Below are 10,045 nucleotides of genomic sequence, written 5' to 3'. Positions count from 1 at the left end.
AGGTCTATCCCGCCGGCGCAGGCCAGGAAGATAATGTCTACGCCGCCGGCACCAGCTAGGGAGATCAGGTCTACCCCGCCAACGCCGGCAGGGAGGCCAGGTCTACCCTGCTGGCGCCAGGTAGGGAGGCCAGGTGTTCCGTGCCGGCGCTGGCTAGGGAGGCCAGGTCTACCCCGCCGGCGCCGGCAGGGGGTCCAGGTCTTCCCCGCTGGTGCCGGCTTGGGAGGCCAGGTCTACCCCGCCGGCGCCAGCTAGGGAGGCCAAGTCTCCCTGGCCTGTGCCGCCTAGAGAGGTAAGGTCTACCCAACCGTCGCCGCCTAGAGAGCCCAGGTCTACCGCGCCGGCGCTTGCTTGGGAGGCCAGGTATACCCCGACGGCACCGGCTACGGAGACCAGGTCTACCCCACCGGCGCCGGAAGGTAGGCTAGGTCTACACTGCCGGCGCCAGGTTGGTAGGCAATGTCTACGCTGCCGATGCCGGCTAGGGAGGCAAGGTCTACCCCTCCGGCACCGTCTACGGAGTCCAGGTCTACCCCAACGGCGGTGGCTAGGGAGGTCAGGTCTACGCCGCCGGCACTGGCTACGGAGTCCTGGTCTACCACGCCGACGCCGGCTAGGGAGGCCAGGTCTACGCCGCTGGCGCCAGCTAGGGAGGCCAAGTCTACTGCGCCGGCGCCGGCAGGGAGGCCAGGTCTACCCCGCTGGCGCCGGAAGGGAGGCTAGGTCTACACTGCCGGCGCCGGCTAGGGAGGCAATGTCTACACCGCTGGCGCCGGCTAGGGAGGCCTGGTCTACGCTGCCGGCTTCGGCTTGGGAGACCAGGTCTACCCCGCCGTAACCGGCTTGGGAAGCCAGGTCTACCCCGCCGGCGTCGGCAGGGTGGCCAGGAATTCCCCGCCGGCGCCGGCTATGGAGTTCAGGTCTACCCCGCGGGTACCGGCAGGGAGGCCAGGTCTACACTGCCGGCACCGGCAGGGAGGCCAGGTCTACCCCGCCGGCGCCAGCTAGGGAGGCCAGGTCTACCCTGCCGGCGCCACCTAGGGAGGCCAGGTCTACCTCGCTGGCGCGACTAGGGAGGCCAGGTCTACCCCGCCGGCGCCGGATATGGAGGCCAGGTCTACCCCGACGGCGCCGGCTTGGGAGGTCAGATCTACCACGCTGGCGCAACTAGGGAGGCCAGGTCTACCCCGCTGGAGCCGGCTAGGGAGGCCAGGACTATCCCGCTGGCGCCGGCTAGTTAGACAATGTCTACGCTGCCGGGGCCAGCTAGGGAGGCCAGGTCTACCCCGCTGGCGCCAGCTAGGGAGGCCAGGTCTCCCCCGCCGGCGCCAGCTAGGGAGGCAATGTCTACGCCGCCGGCGCCGGCTTAGGAGGCCAGGTCTACCCCGCAGGCGCCGCACAGGGAGTCCAGTTCTATCCCGCCGGCGACGGCTAGGAAGAAAATGTCTACGCAGCCGGCGCCAGCTAGGGAGGCCAGGTTTACTCCGCCGCCGGCGCCGGCTTGGGAGGCCTGGCCTACGACGCTGGCGCCGGCTTGGGAGGCCAGGTCTACCCTGCTGGTGCCAGCTAGGGAGGCTAGGTCTAACCCGCCGGCGCGGGCTTGGGAGGCCAGGTCTACCTCGCCGGCGCCGGCTAAGGGGGCCAGGTCTACCGCGGCGGCGCCGGCTATGGAGGCCAGGTCTGCGCTGCCGGCGCCATCTTGGGAGGCCAGGTCTACTCTGCCGGCTCCGGCAGGGAGGCCAGGTCTAACTCGTCGGCGCCGCCTTGGGAGGCCAGGTCTACCCCGCCGTCGCCCCCTAGAGAGGCCAGGTCTACCTCGCAGGCGCCGGCTTGGGTATCCAAGTTTACCCCGCCGGAGCGGGCGGGGGTGGCGAGGTATACCCCGCTGGCACCTGCTAGGGAGGCCAGGTCTACCCCCCTGGCGCCGGCTTGGGAGGCCAGTTCTACCCCGCCGGAACCGGCAGGGAGGCCAGATCTACCCCGCCGGCACCGGCTAAGGAGGCCAGGTCTAACCCGCCGGCTCCAGATAGGGAGGGTAATTCAACCCGGCCTGTGCCTTTTAGAGAGGCCAGGTCTACCCCACGGCACCGGCTAGGGAGGCCAGGTCTACCACGCTGGCGCCGGCTAGGGATGCCAAGTCTACGCCGACGGAGCCGGCTTGGGAGGCCAGGCCTACCCCGCCGGCGCCGGCTAGGGAGGAGAGGTCTACACTGTAGGCGCTGGAAGAGAGGGCAGGTCTACGCCACCGGCGCCGGCAGGGAGGCCAGGTCTACCCCGCCGGCGTCGGCTTGAGAGGCCAGGTCTACCCGGCCGGCGCCATCTAGGGAGGCAATGTCTACGTCGCCGAAGCCAGCTAGGGAAGCCAGCTCTACGACGCCTGCGCCGGCTTGAAAGGCCAGGTCTACCCCGCCGCCGCTGGCATGGAGGCCAGGTCTAGCCTGCCGTCGCCGGATATGGAGGCCAGGTCTACACCACCGGTGCAGGCTTTGGAGGCCAGGAATACCATGCCAGCGCCGGCTAGGGAGGCCAGGTCTACTCCGGCAGCGCCGGCTAGGGAGGCCAGGTCTACACCACCGGCGCTGGCTAGGAAGACAATGTATACGCAGCAGGCGCCAGCTAGGGAGACCAGGTCTACACCACCGGCGCTGGCTTGGAAGGCCAGGTCTACCCCGCCGGCACCGGCAGGGAGGCCAGGTCTACACCGCCGGCGCAGGCTACGGAGGCCAGGTCTACCCCGCTGGCGCCGGCTACGGAGGCTAGGTCTACTCCGCGAGCGCCGGCTAGGGAGGCCACGTCTATCCCGCCGGCGCCGTCTAGGAAGACAATGCATACGAAGCCGGCGACAGATAGGGAGGCCAGGTCTACGCTGCCGGCGCCGGCTAGGGAGGCCAGGTCTACACCGCCGACGCCGGCGAGCGAGGAAATGTGTACGCCGCCGACGCTGGCTAGGGAGGCCAGGTATAACCTGCCGGCACCGCCTACGGAGGCCTGGTCTACCATGCCGGCGCCGGCTAGGGAGGCCAGGTCTATCCCGCCAGCATCGGCTAGGAAGACAATATCTACGCTGCCGGCGCCAGCTAGGGAGTCCAGGTCTACGCCGCCGACGCCGGCTAGGGAGGCCAGGTCTACGACGCCGGGGCCGGCAGAGAGGAGAGGTCTACCCTGCCGGTGACGGGTAGGGAGACCAGTTCTAACCTGCCAGCGCCAACTAGGGAGGCCAGTTCTACGCCTCTGGCGCTGGCTTGAGAGGCGAAGTATACCCGGCCGGCGCCGCCTAGAGAGGCCAGGTCTACCCCACTGGCGCCGGCAAGGGAGGCAATGTCTACGCCGCCGACGCCGGCTAGGGAGGCCAGGTCTACGCCGCCGGCACCGCCTTGTGAGGCCAGGTCTACCCCGACGGCGCCGGCTACGGAGTCCAGGTCTAACCCGCCGGCGCCAGCTAGGGAGGCCAATTCTGCCCGGCCTGCGCCGCCTAGACAGGCCAGGTCTAGGCGGCCGTTGCCGCCTAGAGAGGCCAGGTCTACCGCGCCGGCGCCGGCTAGGGAGGCCAGGTCTATCGCGCGGTCACCGGATATGGAGGCCAGGTCTACCCTGCTGGCGCCGGTTAGGGAGGCCACGTCTTCCCCGGTGGCGCTGGCAGGGAGGCCTGGTCTATCGCGCCGGCGCCAGCTAGGAAGACAAAGTCTATGCTGCCGGCGCAGGCTTGGGAGGCCAGGTCCACACCGCCGGCGCCGGCTTGGGAGGCCAGGTCTACGACTCCAGCGCCGGCAGGGAGGCCAGGTCCACCACGCCAGCGCCGGCTAGCGAGGCAATGATATGCCACCGCCGATGGCTAGGGAGGCCAGGTCTACACCGCTGGTGCCGGTTTGGGAGGCCAGGTCTACCCCGCCGGCGCCGGCAGGGAGGCCAGGTCTACCACGCCAGTGCTGGCTAGGGAGGCCAGGTCTACCCCTCCGTCGCCGGCTAGGGAGGACAGGTCTACACCGCCGGCGCCGGCTAGGGAAGCCAGGTCTACACAGCCGGCGCCGGTAGGGTGTCCAGGTCTACCCCGCCGGCGCCGGCTAGGGAGGCTATGTCTACGCCGCCGACGCCGGCTAGGGAGGCCAGGTCTATCCCGCTGGCGCCGGCAGGGAGGCCAGGTCTACCACGCCAGCGCCGGCTAGGGAGACCAGGTCTATCCCGCCACCGCCGGCTATGGAGGCCAGGTCTACCCCACCGGCGCCGGCTTGGGAGGCCAGGTCTACCATACCGGCGCCGGCTAGGGAGGCCAGGTCTACCCCGCCGGCGCCGGCTGGGAGTCCAGGTCTACCCCGCTGGCGCCGGCTACGGAGGCAAGGTCTACACCGCCGTCGCCGGATAAGGAGGCCAGGTCTATCCCGCCGGCGCCGGCTACGGAGGACGTGTACCCCGCCAGCGGCGGCTTGGGAGTCCAGGTGTACCACGCTGGTGCTGCTACAGAGGCCAGGTCTACCCCGCCAACGCCAGCAGGGAGGCCAGGTCTAACCCGCCGGCACCGGCTACGGAGGCCAAGTCTACTATACCGCCGCTGGATAGGGAGGCCAGGTCTACGCCGCCGGCGCCGGCTAGGGAGGCAATGTCTACATCGCCGACGCCGGCAGGGAGGCCAGGTCTACACCGCCGGCGCCGGCGAGCGAGGAAATGTGTGCGCCGCCGATGCCGGATAGGGAGGCCAAGTATACCCGGCCTGCGCCGCCTAGAGAGGCCAGGTCTACGCGGCCGGCGCCGGCTAGGGAGGCCATGTCTACCCCGCCGGCGCCGGCAGGGAGGACAGGTCTAACTCGCTGGCACCGGCTACGGAGGCCCGGTCTAACCCGCCAGCGCCAGCTAGGGAGGTCACGTCTACCTGGCCTGCGACGCCTAGAGAGGCCAGTTCTACAAAGCCGGCGCCGGCTACGGAGGCCAGGTCTATCCCTCCGGAGCCGGCTAGGGAGGCCAGGTCTATCGCGCGGTCACCGGATATGGAGGCCAGGTCTACCCTGCTGGCGCCGGTTAGGGAGGCCAGGTCTTCCCCGGTGGCGCTGGCAGGGAGGCCTGGTCTATCGTGCCGCCGCCAGCTAGGAAGACAAAGTCTATGCTGCCGGCGCCGGCTTGGGAGGCCAGGTCTACCATGCCAGCGCCGGCTTGGGAGGCCAGGTATATGACTCCAGCGCCGGCAGGGAGGCCAGGTCTACCACGCCAGCGCCGGCTAGCGAGGCCAGGTCTACCATACCAGCGCCGGCTAGGGAGCCCAGGTCAACCCCGCCGGCACCGGCTACGGAGGCCAGGTCTACACCGCCGTCGCCGGATAAGGAGGCCAGGTCTATCCCGCCAGCGCTGGCTAAGGAAGCCATGTCTACCCCGCCGGAGCCGGCATGGAAGGCCAGGTCTACCACGCTGGTGCGTCTAGGGAGGCCAGCTCTACCCCGCCGGCGCCGGCATAGGAGGCCAGGTCTACTATACCGGCACCGGCTAAGGAGGCCATGTCTACCCCACCGGTGCCGTCTTGGGAGGCCAGGTCTACTATACCGGCACCGGCTAGGGAGGCCAGTTCTACGGCGCCGGCGCCAGCTAGGGAGGCCAGGGCTACACCACCGGAACTGGCTTGGGAGGCCAGGTCTACGCCGCTGGCGCCGTCTTGGGAGGCCAGGTCTACCCCTCCGGCGCCGGCAGGGAGGCCACGTCTATCACGCCAGCGCCGGCTAGGGAGGCCAGGTCTATCCCGCCGGCGTCGGCTACTGAGGCCAGGTCTACCCAGCCGGCGCCGGCTTGGGAGGCCAGGTCTACCATTCCGGCGCTGGCTAGGGAGGCCAGGTCTACCCCGCCGGCGCCGGCAGGGAGTCCAGGTCTACCCCACTGGCGCCGGCTACGGAGGCGAGGTCTACACCGCCGTCGCCGGATAAGGAGGCCAGGTGTATCCCGCCGGCGCCGCCTAGGAAGACAATGTATACGCATCCGGCGCCAGCTAGGGAGGTCAGGTCTACAACCACCGGCGCCAGCTAGGAAGAAAATGTATACGCATCCGGCGTCAGCTAGGGAGGCCAGGTCTACACCACGGGTGCCGGCTTGGGAGGCCAGGTCTACCATGCCGGCGCCAGCTAGGGAGGCCACGTCTACGCCGCTGGCGCCGGCTTGGGAGGCCAGGTCTGCCCCTCCGGCGCCGGCAGGGAGGCCAGGTCTACCACACCACCGCCGGCTAGGGAGGCCAGGTCTACACCGCCGGGATTGGCTACGGAGGCCAGGTCTACCCCGCCGGCGCCGGCTTGGGAGGCCAGGTCTACCACGTTGGCGCCACTTATGGCGGCCAGGTCTACCCCGCCGGCGCCGGCAGGGAGGCCAGGTCAACTATAAGGGCACCGGCTCCGGAGGCGAGTTCTAAGCCGCCGGTTACGGCTTGGGAGGCCAGGTCTATACCGCCAGCGCCAGCAGGGAGGCCAGGTCTACCCCGCTGGTGCCGGCTAGGGAGGGCAAGTCTACCCCGCCGGCGCCAGCTAGGGAGGCCAGGGCTACACCACCGGAACCGGCTTGGGAGTCCAGGTCTACCATGCCGGCACCGGCAGGGAGGCCAGGTCTACCCTGCCGGTGCCAGCTAAGGAGGCCATGTCTACCCCGCCGGCGCCGGCTAGCGAGGCAATGTCTATGCCGCCAGCGCCGGCTAGGGAGGCCAGGTCTACCCTGCCGGCGTTGGCTACGGAAGCCAGGTCTACCCCGCCGGCGCCGGCAGGGAGGCCAGGTCTACCCCGCAGGCGCCAGCGAGCGAGGAAATGTCTAAGCTGACGACGCTGGCAAGGGAGGCAATGTCTACACAGTCGGCGCCAGCTAGGGATGCCAGGTTACGACGCCGGCGCCGGCAGAGAGGCCAGGTCTACCATGCCGGCGCCGTGTAGCGAGGCCAGGTCTACGCCTCTGTCGCCGGCTTGAGACACCAGGTCTACCCTGCCGGCGCCGGCTTGGGAGGTCAGATCTACCGCGCCGGCGCCGGATTGGGAGGCCAGGTCTACTCCGCTGGCGCCGGCTAGGGAGGCCAAGTCTACAACGCTGGCGCCAGCAGGGAGGCCAGGTCTACCCCGCCGGCGCCGGCTATGGAGGCAATGATTATGCCGCCGACGCCTGATAGGGAGGCCAGGTCTACGCCGCCGACGCCGCCTTGGGCGGCCATGTCTACCCCGCTGGCGCCGGCTAGTTAGGCCAGGTCTACCCCGCCGGCACCAGCTAGGGAGGACAAGTCTACCCGGACGGCACCGCCTAGACAGGCCACGTCTACCCCGCTGGCGCCCGCTTGGGAGGCCAGGTCTACCCCGCCAGCATCGGTTTGGAAGGCCAGGTCTATGCTGCCAGCGCCGGCTTGGGAGTCCAGGTCTACCGCGCTGGCGCCGGCGGGGACGCCAGGACTAACTAGCCGGCGTCCGGCTAGGGAGGCAATGTCTACGCCGTCGACGCCGGATAGGGAGGCCAGGTCTACCCTGCCGGCGTTGGCTACGGATCCCAGGTTTACGCCACCGGCGCCGGCTTGTGAGGCCAGGTCTACCTTACCGGCGCCGGCTAGGGAGGCCAGGTCTACCCCGCCGGCGCCAGCATGGGAGGCCATGTCTAATTGCCTACGCCGGCAGGGAGTCCAGGTCTACCCCGCCGGCGCCGGCTACGGAGGCCAGATCTACCCCGCTGGCGCCGACTAGGGAGGCCAGGTCTACGCCACCGGCACCGGCAGGGAGTCCAGGTCCACACCGCTGTCGCCGGATAAGGAGGCCAGCTCTATCCCGCCGGCGCCGGCTACAGAGGCCAGGTCTATCCCGCCGGCGCCGGCTAGGAAGACAATGTATACGCAGCCGGCGCCAGCTAGGGAGGCCAGATCTATGCCACCAGCCCCAGCAGGGAGGCCTGGTCTTCCTTGCCGGCGCCGGCAGGGTGTCCAAGTCTACCCCGCCGGCGCCGGCTAGGGAGGAAATGTCTACGCCGCCGACGCCGGATAGGGAGGCCAGGTCAATGACGCCGGCGCCGGCTTGGGAGGCCAGGTCTACACCACCGGAACCGGCTTGGGAAGCCAGGTCTACCATGCCGGCGGTGCCTAGGGAGGCCAGGTCTACCCCGCCGGCGCCGACTAGGGAGGCCAGATCTACGCCACCGGCGCCAGCAGGGAGGCCTGGTCTTCCTTGCTGGCGCCGGCAGGGTGTTCAGGTCTACCCCGCCGGCGCCGGCTAGGGAGGAAATGTCTACGCCATCGACGCCGGATAGGGAGGCCAGGTCAATGACGCCGGCGCCGGCTTGGGAGGCCAGGTCTAATCCGCCGGCGCCGCAGGGAGTCCAGGTCTACCCCGTCGTCGCCGGATATGGAGGCCAGGTCTACCCCGCCGTTGCCGGCTAAGGAGGCCATGTCTACCCCGCCGGTGCCGGCTTGGGAGGCCAGGTCTACTATACCGGCACCGGCTAGGGAGGCCAGTTCTACGCCGCCGGCGCCGGCAGGGAGTCCAGGTCTACCCCGCCGGCGCCGGCTACGGAGGCCAGGTATACCCCGCCGTCGCCGGCTAAGGAAGCCATGTCTACCCCGCTGGAGCCGGCTTGGAAGGCCAGGTCTACCACGCTGGTGTGGCTAGGGAGTCCAGGTCTACCCCGCTGGCGCCAGCGGGGACGCCAGGGCTAACTCGCCGGCGCAGGCTAGGGAGGCAAAGTCTACGCCGCCGACGCCGGCTAGGGAGGCCAGGGCCACGCCGCCGGCGCCGGCTTGGGATCCCAGGTCTACCCCACTGGCGCCGGCTAGCGAGGCAATATCTATGCCACCGACATTGGCTAGGGAGGCCAGGTCTACGCTGCCGGCGCCGGCTTGGGAGGCCAGGTCTACCCCCCTGGCGCCAGCGGGGAGGCCAGGTCTACCCCGCCGGCGCTGGATAGGGAGGCCAGTTCTACGCTGCCGGCGCCAGCTAGGGAGGCCAGGGCTACACCACCGGAACCGGCTTGGGAGTCCAGGTCTACGCTGCCGGCGCTGGCTTGGGAGGCCAGGTCTACCCCTCCGGCGCCGGCAGGGAGGCCACGTCTACCACGCCAGCGCCGGCTAGGGAGGCCAGGTCTACCCCGCCGGCGTCGGCTAGGAAGACAATGTCTACACTTCCGGCGCAGTCTTGAGAGGCCAGGTCCATCCCACCGGCGCCGGCTAGGGAGGCCAGATCTACCCCGCCGGCGCCGGCTTGGGAGGCCAGGTCTATCACGTTGGTGCCAGCTAGGGCGGCCAGGTCTACCCTGCCGGCGCCGGCAGGGAGGCCATGTCAACTATAACGGCGCCGGCTCCGGAGGCCAGTTCTACGCCGCCGGTGCCGGCTTGGGAGGCCAGGTCTATACCGCCGGCGCCAGCAGGGAGGCCAGGTCTACCCCGCTGGTGCCGGCTAGGGAGGGCAGGTCTACCCCGCCGGCACCGGCTAGGGAGGCCAGGTCTACGCCGCGGGCAGCGGATAGGAAGACAATGTATACGCAGCCGGCGCCAGCTAGGGAGGCCAGGTCTACCCCGCCAGCGTCGGTTTGGAAGGCAAGGTCTACGACACCAGTGCCGGCTTTGGAGGCCAGGTCTACCTCGCTGGCGCCGGCAGGGACGCCAAATCTAACTCGCTGGCGTCCGGCTAGGGAGGCAATGTCTACGCCGCCGACGCTGGCTAGGGAGGCCAGGTCTACCCCGCCGGCGCCGGCTAGGGAGGCCAGGTCTACACTGCCGGTGCCGGCAGGGAGGCCAGGTCTACCCCGCGGGTGCCGGCTAGGGAGGCCAGGACTCCCACGCCGGCGCCGGCATGGGAGGCCAGGTCTACCCTGCTGGCGCCGGCAGTGAGGCCAGGTCTAACTTGCCGGCGCCGGCAGGGAGGCCAGGTATACGCCTCCAGCGCCGGCTATGGAGGCCAGGTCTACACCACCGGCGCTGGCTACAGAGGCCAGGTCTAATATCCCGGCACCGGCAGGGAGGCTAGGTCTTCCTTGTCGGCGCCGGCTAGGGAGGCCAGATCTACCCCGCCGGCGCCGGCTAGGCAGGCAATGTCTATGGCGCCGACGCCGGCTAGGGAGGCCAGGTCTA

Source organism: Harpia harpyja, chromosome 14, assembly GCF_026419915.1.
Source record: "Harpia harpyja isolate bHarHar1 chromosome 14, bHarHar1 primary haplotype, whole genome shotgun sequence".
In the NCBI taxonomy this organism is placed as follows: domain Eukaryota; kingdom Metazoa; phylum Chordata; class Aves; order Accipitriformes; family Accipitridae; genus Harpia; species Harpia harpyja.
This window is presented reverse-complemented; position numbering follows the sequence as displayed.